This window comes from Balaenoptera borealis (genome assembly GCF_965194805.1).
Source record: "Balaenoptera borealis genome assembly, chromosome: X".
Classification (NCBI taxonomy): domain Eukaryota; kingdom Metazoa; phylum Chordata; class Mammalia; order Artiodactyla; family Balaenopteridae; genus Balaenoptera; species Balaenoptera borealis.
In genome coordinates this window covers 60,213,106-60,228,684 of record NC_138881.1, presented here as the reverse complement: position 1 = coordinate 60,228,684, position 15,579 = coordinate 60,213,106, and the positions used below count along the sequence as shown (strand labels likewise).

Below are 15,579 nucleotides of genomic sequence, written 5' to 3'. Positions count from 1 at the left end.
AAGAAAGACCAAGAAGTGGCCATTGAGTTTGGCAATATGGAGGTCATTGGTGCCTTTGGTGAAAACAGTTGCATTAGGGTGCTTGGGTAAGAAGCCAAATTGCAGTGTGTTGAGTTATGACTCCCAGTTATGTGTGCCTTTAAACTGAGAGGCAGCAGTCTATGGGCAAAGCAGGCCCCCGTTTTTTTTTGACCCACCACTCAGATTCTATTATTAACATTTCACTATATTTGTTTTTATCACATATCTACTGTACCAATCCATCTTATTTTTTGGATGCATTTCAAAGTAAGTTGCAGACATCAGGATATTTCCTCCCGCTTCAGCATACTTACCATTAACTAGATTTCAATATTTTAGGTTTTTTTTTCTTTTGAAGTAAAATTTACATACCAAGAAATGGACACACCTTAAGTGTACATTTATTGAGTTTTGACAAATGCATACACCTGTGTAACCCAAACCCTTGTCAAGGTATAGAACATTATCATCACCCCAGAAAGTTCCCTTATGCCCCTTCCCAGGCAATCCCCACTCCCACCTTCTACCTCCAGAGGCAACCACTGCTCTGATGTTTTCTACCACAGATTAGTTTTGCCTATTACAGAACTTCACATAAGTAAAAAAATCACACTGCTTCTACTTTTATACCTGGCTTCTTTTGCTCAGCATGTTTTTGAGATTCATACATGTATGAATTCATGCATGCTTTCATACATATGGTAGTTCATTCTTTTCTGTTATCGAGTAGTATTCTATTATTTGAATATACCACAGATCGATAATTCAAGCTGATGGACAGTTGGGTTGTTTCCATTTTTTGGCTATTAAGAGTAAAGCAGGGCTTCCCTGGTGGCGCAGTGGTTGAGAATCTGCCTGCCAATGCAGGGGACACGGGTTCGAGCCCTGGTCTGGGAGGATCCCACATGCCATGGAGCAACTAGGCCCGTGAGCCACAACTACTGAGCCTGCGCGTCTGGAGCCTGTGCTCCACAACAAGAGAGGCCGCGACAGTGAGAGGCCCGCGCACCGCGATGAAGAGTGGCCCCCACTTGCCACAACTAGAGAAAGCCCTCGCACAGAAATGAAGACCCAACACAGCCAAAAATAAATAAATAAATTAATTTAAAAAAAAAAGAAAGAGTAAAGCAAGGGGACTTCCTGGCAGTCCAGTGGTTAAGACTTCGCCTTCCAATGTAGGGGGTGTGGGTTCAGTCCCTGGTCAGGGAGCTAAGATCCCACATGCCTTGGGGCCAAAAAAACCAAAACATGAAGCAGAAGCAATATTTTAACAAATTCAATAAAGACTTTAAAAATGGTCCACAATCAAAAAAAATTTAAAAAAAAAGAGGGCTTCCCTGGTGGCGCAGTGGTTAAGAATCTGCCTGCCAATGCAGGGGACATGGGTTCGATCTCTGGTCCGGGAAGATCCCACATGCTGTGGAGCAACTAAGCCCGTGGGCCACAACTACTGAGCCTGTGTTCTAGAGCCCATGAGCCACAACTACTGGGCCCACGTGCCACAACTACTGAAGCCCGTGGTCCTAGAGCCCATGTGCCGCAAGAAGAGAAGCCACCACAATGAGAAGCCCATGTACTGCAACGAAGAGTTGGCGGCAACGAAGACCCAATGCAGCCAAAAGTAAATAAATAAATAAATTTTTAAAAAGGTTTTTTTTTTTAAAAGAATAAAGCAGTATAGGGGGGTTTTGTTTGTTTGTTTTTTATTCTTAGATGTCCATCTCACAAATGGGGCTAAGCAGGGGAAGCTAACTATTAAATAATTAGTAATACTTGCTATTTGACTGAAATGTGGACCATATTCTCTTCTAATTTATCCCAGAGGTTGCTATTTAATAATAAGTTTGTATTTATAAGTTATTATTATAAATTATTTTCCACTTTGGTTAAAATGATCACCCCTGGAAGTAAGGCCAAAAGGCGGCCATCTTCCCAGGCTAGTTCTATGATCCGTGTGTGTGTGTGTGTGTGTGTGTGTGTGTGTGTGTGTGTTTTGGTTGCATTGGGTCTTCATTGTTGCACGTGGGCTTTCTCTAGTTGTGGCGAGTGGGGGCTACTCTTCGTTGTGGTGCACTGGCTTCTCATTGCGGTGGCTTCTCTTGTTGCAGAGCATGGGTTCTAGGCGCGTGGGCTTCAGTAGTTGCAGCACGTAGGCTCAGTAGTTGTAGTGCACAGGCTTAGGTTGCTCTGTGGCATGTGGGATCTTCCCGGACCAGGGCTCAAACCGGTGTCCCCTGCATTGGCAGGCAGATTCTTAACCACTCTACCACCAGGGAAGTCCCAGTGATCCAGGTTTTGATGGACCAGTTTCCAATACTGGCATTCAGGTCATCTGCAGTTTTTTTTTAAAAAATATTTATTTATTTATTTGTTTGTGCCAGGTCTTAGTTGTGGCAGGCGGGCTCCTTAGTTGTGGCTCACGGGCTCCTTAGTTGTGGCTCGCCGGCTCCTTAGTTGCAGCATGTGGGCTCCTTAGTTGAGGTAGGTGGGTTCCTTAGTTGTGGCTCGCAGGCTCCTTAGCTGCGACTCACTGGCTCCTTAGTCACGGAATGCAGGCTCCTTAGTTGTGGCATGTGAACTCTTAGTTATGGCATGCATGTGGGATGTAGTTCCCTGACCAGGGAACGAACCCGAGCCCCCTGCATTGGAAGTGCAGAGTCTTAACCACTGCGCCACCAGGGAAGTCCCCATCTGTAGTTTTTATGTCAGCCTCACATGTTTTATTGATTCTGATTGAGAATCAAAAGACTTAACAATTGTGTATGATGTATCCACATGCATCTTGAGAAGGGGACTGGATACATAGAGATGTGTCAGGGAGCTCCTTATGAGGGGGCTGGATCAGGATAGGGGAACTGAGTTCTTTTTAAAAAATTTTTGTTGAAATATAGTTGATTTACAATGTTGTGTTAGTTTCAGGTGTACAGCAAAGTGATTCAGATATATATGTGAATTAGATTCTTTTAGATTCTTTTTTAGATTCTTTTCCATTATAGGTTATGGGGAACTGAGTTCTTGTGGGAAGGACAGCGATAACTCTACTCACATGGACTGAGATTAGCAAGACCAGGCTCCTATACCACTACCAGAGGCCCTGTGGCTGGTGGTCAGGTTAGAAAAGAGCAACTTCTGGTTGCTTTGCACGTGAAGCTGATAAAGTTTTATTGGGTTGGGGTCTTTGCATTTAGTTCCCTGTCTTGTCACATTCCAGAAGAACATCATAGGGAATGTTCCAAAGGGCCCTCCAGATTAAGGAAAACCTAGTGCTTGGCTCTGCAGTTTAAGCTTGTGTCTTTTCAGCTGCTGATTTGCAAACACTGCTGTGTTTAGCAGGGCTTAGCTTTTTGGCATATAGGTATAGCATGGCTAATTGGTTTCTCCTGGTAGGAAAACTTTGCAGCATCTAAGCCTGGCATTCCCTCCGTGGAGAGGAAATGGTTCGCAAGGTATCAGGCAAGGAATGGAAAGGTGGAAGATGGGATGGGATTGTTGAGATGTTAGTTGGCTGTGGTTGAGGAAGATTTTTGCATCCAGGGAAACAGAAAGTGCTTTTGGGCAGAGATGGTTTTAAGTGGCCACTTGGGCAGGATTTCTTAAGGCAAAGGTCTTTAGGATGGGTTAGGACTCAGGGAATTAGCAGCTGGGCAGTTCTGCCAGTGAAAGGGTAGCTTTGCAGGTACAGGACTTGTAGCCCATGTTTAATGGTTGTGTCTTTTTCCTCCAGGAGTTGTTTGTATACAGTCTTTCCATATGTCCTTTAAAGCGTTCCTTAAAGGGAACCATATTCTAGGCATGTAATTTAGGGTACAATCATTAAAATGTAAAAATTTTTGTTTTGTTGTCCCTTGCTATGTAATTAAAACTCTCTTTTGGGTTGACAGTTTTTTATTTATTTATTTATTTATTTATTTATTTATTTATTTATTTATGGCTGTGTTGGGTCTTTGTTTCTGTGCGAGGGCCTTCTCTAGTTGCGGCAAGCGGGGGCCACTCTTCATCGCGGTGCGCGGGCCTCTCACCATCATGGCCTCTCTTGTTGCGGAGCACAGGCTCCAGACGCGCAGGCTCAGCAATTGTGGCTCACGGGCCCAGCTGCTCCGTGGCATGCGGGATCCTCCCAGACCAGGGCTCGAACCCGTGTCCCCTGCATTGGCAGGCAGACTCCCAACCACTGCGCCACCAGGGAAGCCCCTTGGGTTGACAGTTTTGCATCTTAATAGTTCTTTAACATGTAAGCATCTTTTAAAAACTATTAAATTTTGGAAAAAATATTTGAGTCCATGAAGTATTAGCTGAGTTCTCCATATCATTAGGGATCCTGTGCATTATAGATGGACACATGATTGCAGTGGTAGTAAAAATGACATGTTTTCCTTCCAAGCCCAAGATTAAAGGTTAAGTGGCTAAATCAAACTGTATTACAGAAAGCATTGTAGTCTTGTAAATAACAAGATATCCAGAGCAGTGCTAAAAAAACAGATTTCATTTTTTTCTTCCGATTCCATTATAGGGAAAGAATACCATCCTAGGTCCAACTTTGTTGTTGGAGCAGACAGGGTGGAGGGGAAGAGCTGAGATGCAGTATTAGATCTGCTAACTAGAGTGTTCCAGGGACTGGGAAGGTAGTTTGGCTGACAGCAGGGGGGTTTGACCCAGCCAGAAAGTGGTTGTGTCCAACGAATACTGAAAATTCCAGTTGTGGTTCAGGCAGGTTGACAAATGTGGGAGTTCCAGAGGATGGGTAGAAAGAACCCAGCAGTATGAGTCTTGGGCTGGTGGTAAGAAGTCTAGGCAGGCAGTCGCCATTTTAGAGGTTGGTGCATGATTATGGGGACTCTGGCCAAAAGCTAGGGTTCAGGGGCAGCACTTTTCTCTCTGGGGAGGAGGCCTGGCTGGAGTTAGAAGCCCAGGGTTCATAGGGGTTCAGGATACTGGGTAGATGACCGGTTCAGGAACTTGGAGACAATCTAATAGTAATAAAAAATGACATAGACCAAGGCAGAAGACCAGTTATCCAGATGAAGACAACCTGGGGGTGAGAAGGGCCAGGACGAAAGGGAGAACACTGAATGGGTTCAGGGTCTGGCTCTCAGGTAGAGGAGCCTAGTGGTCACCACTATGGCAAAATGTTCGAGATCAGAGTAACAGGGAATGTAACTTAATTCTAAAGCCCACCAGAGTAGGGGCGGTGGGCAGCTAACCTGCCAGGGTAGGAATGGCAGAGTTTTGTAGCCAGTGGGCTCTTTTCTTCGTTTCTTCATCTTTTCATTCACCTGACTTTAATGAGTGTCTGCTCTAAGACCTGATCCCTATCCCTGTTATCAAGGAGTTCACAGGCAGATACACAAGCAGGCAGACACACAAATGGATAATTTTTTTAAACAAACTTTTAATTTTAGAGTAGTTTTAGATTTACAGGAATATCACAAAAATAGTACAGAGAGTTCCCATATACCCCACACCTAGTTTCCCCTATTGTTAACATCTTACATTCATTTGGTACATTAATTACAGTTAATAAACCAATACTGATACATTATTATTAACTAAATCTATACTTTATTTGGATTTCCTTAGTTTTTACCTAATGTCCTTTTTCTGTTCCAGCATCCTATCTAAGACACCACATTACGTTTAGTCATCTGTCTCTTTAGGTTCTTCTTGCCTGTGACAGTTTCTTAGACTTGCCGTGTTTTTGATGACCTTGACCATTTTGAAGAGTACTGATCAGGCAGTTTGTAGACTGTTCCCCCGGCTGGGATTTGTCAATGTATTTTCTCATGATTAGACTGGGGTTTTTGGTTTGGGGCGGGGTTGGGGGGAAGACTACAGAGGTAAAGTACCCTTCTCATTAAATCGTATCAAGGGTACGTACTACCCACATGACATATCACTGTTGATGTTGACTGTAATCACCTGGCTGAGGTACTGTTTGCCAGGTTTCTTCACTTTATTTTTTTTGTTTTGTTTTGGTTTTTGGTGTTTTTTTTTTTTGGCTGCACTGCACGGCTTGTGGGATCAAACCGTGCCCCCTGCAGTGGAAGCTGGAATCCTAACCACTGGACCACCAGGGAATTCCCAGTTTCTTCACTTTAAAGTTACTCTTTCCCCCACTGCACCTTTCCATACTGTACTCTTTGGAAGGATGTTACTACATGCACTCCACAGCTAAGGAGCAGGAATTATGCTCCGTCTTCTTGAGGGTGGACTATCTACATAAATTATTTGAAATTCTTCTGTATGGGAGGTTTGTCTTATCTCCTATATGTATTTATTCACTCATTTATATTAGTATGGACTCATAGATATTTATTTTATACTTTGGGTTATAATCCAGTACTACTTTATTTTTTTGCTCAAATTGTTCCAGCTATGACCATTGGGAGCTCTTTCATTTGGCTCCTGTGTCTCTTTGACATACTCCCATCATTGTGGTGTGTTGTTTGTTTTTTGTTTGCTTGTTTTGAGTACTTCCTTACTTTCTGACAGTACAAGATGCTCCAGACTCATCTTATAGATTTTTTTTTGAATTTTATTTTACTTTTTATACAGCAGGTTCTTATTAGTTATCTATTTTATACATATTAGTGTATATATGTCAATCCTAATCTCCCAATTCATCCCACCACCACCACACCCCACCCCCGCCACTTCCCCCCACCTTGGTGTCCATATGTTTGTTCTCTACATCTGTGTCTCTCTTTCTGCCCTGCAAACCAGTTCATCTGTACCATTTTTCTAGGTTCCACATATATGCATTAATATACAATATTTGTTTTTCTCTTTCTGACTTACTTAACTCTGTATGACAGTCTCTAGATCCATCCACGTCTCTACAAATGACCCAGTTTCATTCTTTTTTATGGCTGAGTAAGATTCCATTGTATATATGTACCTCATCTTCTTTATCCATTCATCTGTCAATGGGCATTTAGGTTGCTTCCATGACCTGGCTATTGTAAATAGTGCTGCAATGAGAATTGGGGTGCATGTATCTTTTTGAATTATGGTTTTCTCTGGGTATATGCCCAGTAGTGGGATTGCTGGGTCATATGGTAATTCTATTTTTAGTTTTTTAAGGAACCTCCATACTGTTCTCCATAGTGGCTGTATCAATTTACATTCCCACCAATAGCACAAGAGGGTTCCCTTTTCTCCACGCCCTCTCCAGCATTTGTTGTTTGTAGGTTTTCTGATGATGCCCATTCTAACTGGTGTGAGGTGATACCTCATTGTAATTTTGATTTGCATTTCTCTAATAATTAGTGATGTTGAGCAGCTTTTCATGTGCTTCTTGGCCATCTGTATGTCTTCTTTGGAGAAATGTCTATTTAGGTCTTCTGCCCATTTTTTGATTGGGTTGTTTGTTTTTTTAATATTGAGCTGCATGAGCTGTTTATATATTTTGGAGATTAATCCTTAGTCCGTTGACTCGTTTGCAAATATTTTCTCCCATTCTGAGGGTTGTCTTTTCATCTTTTTTGTATGTAGTTTCCTTTGCTTTGCAAAAGCTTTTAAGTTTCATTAGGTCCCATGTGTTTATTTTTGTTTTTATTTCCATTACTCTAGGAGGTGAATAAAAAAAGATTTTGCTGTGATTTATGTCAAAGAGTGTTCTTCCTATGTTTTTCTCTAAGAGTTTTATAGTGTCCGGTCTTACATTTAGGTCTCGAATCCATTTTGAGTTTATTTTTGTGTATGGTGTTAGGGAGTCTTCTAATTTCATTCTTTTACATGTAGCTGTCCAGTTTTCCCAGCACCGCTTATTGAAGAGGCTGCCTTTTCTCTATTGTATATTCTCGCCTCCTTTATCGAAGATAAGGTGACCATATGTGTGTGGGTTTATCTCTGGGCTTTCTCTCCTGTTCCATTGACCTATATTTCTGTTTTTGTGCCAGTACCATATTGTCTTGATTACTTTAGCTTTGTAGTATAGTCTGAAGTCAGGGAGTCTGATTTCTCCAGCTCTGTTTTTTTTCCCTCAAGACTGCTTTGGCTATTTGGGGTCTTTTGTGTCTCCATACAAATTTTAAGATTTTTTTGTTCTAGTTCTGTAAAAAATGCCACTGGTATTTTGATAGGGATTGCATTGAATCCGTAGATTGCTTTGGGTAGTATAGTCATTTTCACAATATTGATTCTTCCAATCCAAGAACATGGTATATCTCTCCATCTGTTGCTATCATCTTTAATTTCTTTCATCAGTGTCTTATAGTTTTCTGAGTACAGGTCTTTTGTCTCCCTAGGTAGGTTTATTCCTTGGTATTTTATTCTTTTTGTTGCAATGGTGAATGGGATTGTTTCCTTAATTTTTCCTTCTGATCGTTCATTGTTAGTGTATAGGAATGCGAGATATTTCTGTGCATCTTATAGATTTCTTGCCACAGCCCTAGAATTAGCCATTTTTCCAAGGAGGCCCGGTTCTTTTTATTGGCAAATGGTATTAGAAACCAAGATATGGGTGCTACCTGGAGGGGTGGGATAGGGAGGGTGGGAGGGAGATGCAAGAGGGAGGGGATATGGGGATATATGTATGTGTATAGCTGACTCACTTTGTTATACAGCAGAAACCACTGTAAATCAATTATACTCCAATAAAGATGTTTAAAAAAAGATATGGGTGCTAAGTGTACTTGTTGCTGCTGGGGTTTCTTTGCTTCTAGGCCCTCTTAGCTGACAGAGCAAGGAAATATGTGTATATACTAACCCATGTGTATACACAGGTCTGTAAATATTTCTAGGTGTAACTATCTGTATTTATGTTGAACGTGGGTTTGTACTGATGTCTCCAACTCTGATCCATTACCACATGGATCATTCTAACCTCCTCTTGCCAATCTGTAAAATCCCACTCCAACAGTCAGAAACCTGGCTCCCACTCTCTGCCATCCATTTACTTAATTCTTCAACTCTAGTATACATGCATTGCAGTATCAGAATTGTTAGCTTATAACCCCCATGGGAAACAACTTTATCCACTAGAGTACATGCTTATGTTGTTTCTTTTGGTTTTAGTCTTACAGACTTCATTCATTTCCTAGGTTACTTAGGTCAGCACCTTTTCCCTCCACCCCCTTCAATGAGGTTTTTTCATACATTTGTAATACAGCTAGATTGTTTTGTAATGGTTTTAATACAATATGTTAAATGTACTGATAGAGATGAACACATAGAGGAGTACTGAGGTGAAACAACTGATCCAGATGGGGGATAGGGTAGGGATGAAAGGCATCCTAGAGGAACTGCAGGTGAGGCCTGATCTTAAAGCAGCTCTTAAAGTGTGGTCTCTGGACCAGAAGCATTAGCATTACATGGGAACTGTATAGAACTACAAATTCTTGGGCCTCACTACAGAATCAGAAAATCTGGTGTTGGGGTCCAGCAACCTGTGTTTTAACAAGCCCTTCAGGAGATTCTACAGAACATTGAGAATCACTGTCTTAAAGAATGAGTTCAGGACTTCCCTGGTGGTGCAGTGGTTAAGAATCTGCCTGCCAATGCAGGAGACACGGGTTTGAGCCCTGGTCCGGGAAGATCCCACATGCCGCAGAGCAACTAAGCCTGTGTGCCACAACTACTGAGCCCGTGCACCGCAACGAAGAGGAACCCCTGGCTTGCCGCAACTAGAGAAAGCCTGCGCTCAGCAATGAAGACCCAATGCAGCCACAAATAAATAAATAAATAAATAAATAAATTAATTAATTAATTTAAAAAAAAAAGAATGAGTTCATTGAGGTAAGCTTGGTGAAAGGAGAGGAGTGTACTCCAGAAAAGGAAGGTGGTGTGAGCTTAAGCTTTACAGGCCATAACACAGTATGATGGGCATAAGGGGTTAAAATAAAATGTTTGAGGCAGGAGGTGGCAGAAGTTAAGGCAGAGAGGTCAGCAGTTCCTGGCTGTATCAGTCAGGGCTTGGAATGCCAAGCTAAGGAGCTTAAACTTCATTCTGTAGGCCATAGGAAGCCACTGAAGATTTTTTTTTTTTGGCTGCTTTGGGTCTTGCTGCACATGGGCTTTCTCTAGTTGCGGCGAGCGGTGGCTACTTTTCGTTGCGGTGCTCGGGCTTCTCATAGCGGTGGCTTCTCTTGTTGCGGAGCACAGGCCCTAGAGCACACAGGCTTCAGCAGTTGTGGTGCATAGGCTCAGTAGTTGTGGCACATGGGGTTAGTTGCTCCGCGGCATGTGGGATCTTCCTGGACCAGGTATCGAACCCGTGTCCCCTGCATTGGCAGGCGGATTCTTAACCACTGCACCACCAGGGAAGTCCCAAGATTTTTGTTTTGTTTTGTTTTGTTAACAGCTTCGTTGAGGTATCATTCTCATACCATACATTTCACCGATTTAAAATGTACAATTTAATAATTTTTAGTATGTTCACAGAGTTGTGCACCCATCACCACAATTAGTTTTAGAACATTTTCATCACCCCAAAAGAAATTCCTTACCCTTTAGCCATCATACGTACCACCCCCAAGTCCATGAATCCCCCAGCCCCCCAGCCCCTGGCAACCACTAATCTACTTTTTCTGTGAATTTGCCTGTTCTGGACATTTCATATAAATGGAATCATAAAATGCGTGGCCTTTTGTGACTGCCTTTTTTTTTTGTATGTATAGTTGATATACAGTATTATGTAAATTACAGATGTACAATATAGTGATTCACAATTTTCAAAGGTTATACTCCATTTATAGTTATTATAAAATATTGGCTATATTCCCTGTGTTGTACAATATATCATTGTAGCTTATTTTATACCTAATAGTTTGTACCTCTTAATCCCCTACCCCTATATTGTCCCTCCCCCATCCCTCTCCCCACTGGTAACCACTAGTTTGTTCTCTGCATCTGTGAGTGACTGGCTTATTATTTCATGCAGCAAAATGTTTCCACGACTCATTCATGCTGTAGCATGAATCAGTATTTCATTCCTTTTTATGGCTGCATAATATTCCATTGTGTGGATATACCACATTTTTATCTATTCATCAGTTGATGGACATTTGTGTTACTTCCCCTTTTGGCTTTGTGAATAATATAATACTGCTATGAACATTTATGTACAAGATTTTCTGTGATCAAATGTTTTCATTTCTCTTGAGTATGTACCTGGGAGTAGAATTCCTAAATCACATGGTAACTCTATGTGTAACTTTTTGAGGAACTGACAGACTAATTTCCAAAGCAGCTGCACCATTTTACATTCCTACCAACAGTGTTATAGAGTTCCAGTTTTTCCACGTTGCTGCCAACACTTGGTATTTTCTCTCTTTTTGATTCTAGCCATCCTAATGGGCATGAAGTGGTATCATTGTGGTTTTGGTTTGCATTTCCCCTGATGACTAATGATGTTGAGCATCTTTTCATGTGGTTATTGGCTATTTGTATATCTTCTTTGGAGAAATGTCTAGTTAGATCCTTTGACCACCTTAATTGGGTTGTCTTTTTTTTTTTTTTTTTTGGCTGCGCTGCGCGGCTTGTGGGATCCTAGTTCCCTGACCAGGGATCAAACACGGGGCCACCGCACTGAAAGCGCTGAGTCCTGACCACTGGACAGCCAGGGAAGTCCCTATTTGTCTTTTAATTATTGAGTTGTTAGAGTTCTTTATATATTCTAGGTAAAAATCCTTTATCCAGGTACAAGATTTGCAAGTATTTTCTCTCATTCCTTTGGTTGTCTTTTCACTTTCTTCATGGTATCCTTTGAAGCACAAAAGCTTTTAGCTGTTTTTTTAAAAAATATTTTATTTATTTATTTATTTGGCTGTACCAGGTCTTAGTTGTGGCATGCAGGCTCTTCAGTTGTGGCATGCATGTGGGATCTAGTTCCCTGACCAGGGATCAACCCGGGTCCCCTGCATTGGGAGTGTGGAGTCCTATCCTCTGGACCACCAGGGAAGTCCCCAAGTTTTTAGCTTTTATGAAGCCCAATTTATTTTTCCCTTTGGTTGCTGCTGTGTTTGGCATCATATCTAAGAAACCATTGCCAAATCCAAGGTCATGGAGATTTATACTTATATTTTCTTCTAAGAGTTTTGTAGTTTTAGCACTTATATTTAGGTCTTTGATTCATTTTGAATTAATTTTTGTGTATGGTGTGAGGTCGGGGACCACTTTCATTCTTTTGCACATGGATATTTAGTTGAAAAGACTATCCTTTCCTCAGTGAATTGTTATGGCATCCTTTCAAAATCTTACCAACTGTAAACCACTGAAGAATTTTAAGCAGAAGAGTGACTATTTCTTTTATGTTTTAAGACAATATCACTGGCTGCTATGTAGAGAATGTATTAGAGGGGCCAAGAGTGGATGTAGGGAGACCAGTGAGTAGGAAGTTGCAGTTATCCAATCCAGAGATGATGGTGACTTGGACCACAGTAGTAGTAGAGATGGGAGAGAAAGACACAGGTTATATTTGTTTTTGTTTGTTTGTTTGTTTTTTAACATCCTTATTGGAGTATAATTGCTTTGCACTGGTGTGTTAGTTTCTGCTGTATAACAAAGTAAATCAGCTATACATATACATACATCCCCATATCTCCTCCCTCTTGCATCTCTCTCCCTCCCTATCCCACCCCTCTAGGTGGACACAGAGCACCGAGCTGATCTCCCTTTGCGATGCGGCTGCTTCCCACTAGCTATCTATTTTACATTTGGTAGTGTATATATGTTCATGCCACTCTCTCACTTCGTCCCAGCTTACCCTTCCCCCTCCCCATGTCCTCAAGTCCATTCTCTATGTCTGCGTCTTTATTCCTGTCCTGCCTCTAGGTTCTTCAGAACCATTTTTTTTCTTTTTTAGATTCCATATATATGTGTTAGCATACGGTATTTATTTTTCTCTTTCTGACTTACTTCACTCTGTATGACAGTCTCTAGGTCCATCCACCTTGCTACAAATAACTCAATTTCGTTTCTTTTATGGCTGAGTAATATTCCATTGTATGTATGTGCCACATCTTCTTTATCCATTCATCTGTTGATGAACATTTAGGTTGTTTCCATGTCCTGGCTATTATAAATAGAGCTGCAATGAACACTGTGGTACATGACTCTTTTTTTTCAATTTTTAGGACCTTTATATAATTTTTTTCTGGAATATTTACATTAATGACACTTACCCATACAGTATAACCTAAGAATGTTTATCACCATTCATCTGACAATGTAATTTAACATACCAAGCAATCCTAATTAGTTTCATAGCTCTTTCTGAGATGGCTCAGGGGCCCTTTGGAAAACTCCAAGCTAGCTAGAGAAAGAAACTTACAATCTGTGGTCAAGAGCAGCTCAGTATTGCAGGAAACTTTGTTCTCTTAACAGAGGGCAAATCAAACTTCAGTCTTGCACCAGCTTACTTTTAACCATAAAGTTCACTTAATTAAATTCACTCTACTCTTAGCCAATCCTGATCACACACAAAACTCTCTTTTCCAAGGTTCCTTTTCCATGCACCTTCTACAAGTTTTATCTGTATTAGTTTAGAAATATAAAGCTTCAAGACATGATCATCCTCTTTCACACTTTCCTGGGTTCTGTGAGTCATTCTAGTGAATTATCGAAGCTGAAGGTGTCACAGGAACGCCTGAATTTATAGCCAGTCAATCAGAAGTGTGGTGGCTTGCGGACCCCCTGAGACTTGCAGCTGGCGTCTGAAGTGGGGGCAGCCTTGGAGTCTGACACTAACCCCAGGTGTTTAGAGTCAAGACTAAATCGCAGTACACTCAGCTGAGTTTCCACCAGATTAATGGCTGAATGACTCTTTTTGAATTATGGTTTTTTCAGGGTATATGCCCAGTAGCAGGATTGCTGGGTCATATGGTAGTTCTATTTTTAGTTTTTTAAGGAACCTCCATAATGTTCTCCATAGTGGCTGTATCAATTTACATTCCCACCAACAGTGCAAGAGCGTTCCCTTTTCTCCGTACCCTCTCCAGCATTTATTGTTTGTAGATTTTTTGATGATGGCCATTCTGACTGGTGTGAGGTAATACCTCACTGTAGTTTTGATTTGCATTTCTCTAATGATTAGTGATGTTGAGCATCCTTTCATGTGTTTGTTGGCAATCTGTATATCTTCTTTGGAGAAATGTCTATTTAGGTCTTCTGCCCATTTTTGGATTGGGTTGCTTGTTTGTTTTTTTTAAAAATATGTTTCTATTTGTTTTTTTTTGTTTGTTTGTTTTTTGTTTTAATTAAATTTATTTATCTTTGGCTGTGTTGGGTCTTCGTTTCTGTGCGAGGGCTTTCTCTAGTTGTGGCAAGCGGGGGCCACTCTTCATCGCGGTGCACGGGCCTCTCACTATCGCGGCCTCTCTTGTTGGGAGCACAGGCTCCAGATGCGTAGGCTCAGTAGTTGTGGCTCACGGGCCTAGTTGCTCCGTGGCATGTGGGATCCTCCCAGACCAGGGCTCGAACCCGTGTCCCCTGCATTGGCAGGCAGATTCTCAACCACTGCGCCACTGGGGAAGCCCTGTTTTTTTTGATATTGAGCTGCATGAGCTGCTTGTATATTTTGGAGATTAATCCTCTGTCAGTTGCTTCGTTTGCAAATATTTTCTCCCATTCTGAGGGTTGTCTTTTCATCTTGTTTATGGTTTCCTTTGCTGTGCAAAAGCTTTTAAGTTTCATTAGGTCCCATTTGTTTATTTTTGTTTTTATTTCCATTGCTGTAGGAGGTGGGTCAAAAAGGATATTGCTGTGATTTATGTCATAGAGTGTTCTGCCTATGCTTTCCTCTAAGAGTTTGATAGTGTCTGGCCTTACATTTAGGTCTTTAATCCATTTTGAGTTTATTTTTGTGTATGGTGTTAGGGAGTGTTCTAATTTCATTCTTTTACATGTAGCTGTCCAGTTTTCCCAGTACCACTTATTGAAGAGGCTGTCTTTTCTCCATTGTGTATTCTTGCCTCCTTTATCAAAGATAAGGTGACCATATGTGTGTGGGTTTATCTCTGGGCTTTCTATACTGTTCCATTGATCTATATTTCTGTTTTGACACAGGTTATATTTGGAAAATAAAGTTAGTAGGGCTTGGGGGACTGTTGGCTAAGGGGTGAGGTGGTTAAAAAGAGGGAGAAGTCAAGGATGACTCATATTTGGTTTGGAGGTCAAGGATTATCTTCAGATTTCTAGCTTGTATGGCTAAGTGGATGGTAGTGTCATTTATTACCACACAAATGGGGAAGCACGTTTATTTATTTATGCATTCATGCATGCTGCACCAGGTCCCAGTTGTGGCACACGGGATCTTAGTTGTGGCATGCGGGCTTCTTGGTTGCAGCATGCGGACTCTTAGTTGTGGCATGCATGTGGGATCTAGTTCCCTGACCAGGGATCGAACCTGGACCCCCTGCATTGGGAGCACAGAGTCTTAGCCACTGGACCACCAGGGAAGTGCCGAGAAGCACGTTTTAAGAGGGGAAATAATAAGTTTAATTTGGGATTAATTGAATTGGAGGTGCATGTGAAACTTTCAAGTGGAGATGTCCAGAAGGTAGTTGGAATATGGGTCTAGACTAGAGCTTGAGGGCAAGCCCTGAGTTGGAGAAAGTGCTT

The 15,579-nt window shown here is 41.5% G+C and overlaps 2 protein-coding genes across 2 annotated transcripts in view; one reads left to right on the top strand and one right to left on the bottom strand.

Moving 5' to 3' along the window:
* Positions 1-15,579, bottom strand: part of PIN4 (peptidylprolyl cis/trans isomerase, NIMA-interacting 4) — a 58,420-nt gene that overhangs the window by 25,918 nt on the left and 16,923 nt on the right. The gene's annotated exons all lie outside the window — the stretch shown is intronic.
* Positions 1-15,579, top strand: part of ERCC6L (ERCC excision repair 6 like, spindle assembly checkpoint helicase) — a 53,298-nt gene that overhangs the window by 30,333 nt on the left and 7,386 nt on the right. The gene's annotated exons all lie outside the window — the stretch shown is intronic.